Here is a 1,797-nt window from a genome sequence, read left to right on the forward strand (position 1 = left end):
GAATTTTTAAAAAGTTTTCTTCCTGTTGCCAAAACTTAGGCATTAAAAATAAACCACTGTAAACCGATTTGACTTACCCATAGAAAGGGGTCATGGGGACTGATTTGGAGAACAAACAGAATCACAGATGCACACTGTCCCTCCGGACACCACCCCACAGGCATGACTTTGACAGGGGGTGCATCTGTGAGACGTTCACCGGCACCTCAGGACAGACAGGTGACATAGAAGTGCCATGAAGAAACGTCTCTGCAGCAGCCCGCAGAGGAAATGTGCCACTTTTGCCCTAAAATGTCTTCTTGCTAAGACATCTCAACACGGTAGGGTTGTAAGGCCCATTTGACTATACGACTCATCTTTAAAGCTGAAATAAAAATTTTTAGAAAAATATTTTGACTAAGGATAATGAAACTTTTTTTTAAACAAAAAAGTTAAAAATATGTGCTCACTTAAATCCAGTCCTTTCGTTACGTCAGTTTTGGTCGTGAATGTGATTTTATGTATCATGTCAAAGGCAGCACACGAAAACCACGCACCCACCACCACAGTTATGCTGTGCATAGGACTTCTCATCACAGGGGCTATTTAACAGCACAATGTTAACTATTTCTTTTTTCATGGCTAAGTGTGACAAAATGTTATCAGAGTAGGCAAAGAACAAAGTTAACACTTTCTTCTCATCAGGGCCTTCATCAATCAGCCATCCCACCCAACACCAGGCCAGTTCGCGTTCCCAGGTGGAGCCCACCCTTGCGCCATGAGTGAATGAAGCCAGAGTCAAATCAGTGCAGCGCTGCAATCCCAGCGGGCCTCTCCGCTGTCCAAAGCTATGGCTGGGACCACAGAAGCACCCTGGGGTCCGTTGTTGGGGAGTAGCAGAAAAGGGAGCTGGCCCAGGTCTTAGTGAAAATTTGGGGTTCCTGCATGGGGTGGAGAGTGACAGGAGGGGGGTGGCTTTCACTTCCAGGCCCAAGAGTCCCCTGAGCAGAGAGTGGGCTGCTGGGAGGGCGCTGAGCGCTTGTCAGCCAAAACTACACACTCCATGACTTCTTTCCGCTTAGAACCTGTCACCGTGTGAGCCACGGAGACAGAGCCTGGCCCCGTGGCTTCCCTCAAGTGCCACTTGGTTCTGAGTCTGTGTCTCCTCCGTCTCTCAGGCAAAAGGTACAGAACAATTGTTGAGTGAGCACTGCTCTGAGAAAGTCACATTTCTGTTTCTCCAACTAAAGTCTGGGCGCCTTCCGTCCCAATTTCTGTAATTAACTCAGATTAGAAGAACCGTGTAAAAATCTGTAAGGAAAACTGCCATATTTTAGATAAAACCACATGCATGGCTCTTCAACGCTGCCGGTTTCCGCTCTCAGCAAGGCTCAGGTTTCAGACACTGCGGACACATCCCTAAGGAAAGGAGCCTAACCCAGGATGGAGAAGCTGCTTGGGGACATCAATCGTTCAGCTCCTCGGTTCAGACACGGATACAGAAAGAGAAACTGGAGCCCAAGGACCTGGGAGAACCAGTGTGCTGGATGCAAGAACACCGCAGACGGTAGCAGGGGGCTCAGTGCAGGGCTGGGCCCAGGTGAGAGCCAAGGGGGGCGTTGGCCCCCAGAAGACACTTTGGGCTTGCCGTAGAGGTAGGAGAACAGGGAAGGAACGAGCTGAGGGTGGAAGACAGCAAGCCCTCAGGGCAAGAGCCTCTTCTCCCCCACCTGTCCACTCCCCCAGCTGAGTGCACGTAGAAAAACTATGGTATTGCTGATTCTGTTCCAAGAATCATCCATATCGGTAAACTGCCAA

This window comes from Eulemur rufifrons, chromosome 7 (genome assembly GCF_041146395.1).
Source record: "Eulemur rufifrons isolate Redbay chromosome 7, OSU_ERuf_1, whole genome shotgun sequence".
Classification (NCBI taxonomy): Eukaryota; Metazoa; Chordata; class Mammalia; order Primates; family Lemuridae; genus Eulemur; species Eulemur rufifrons.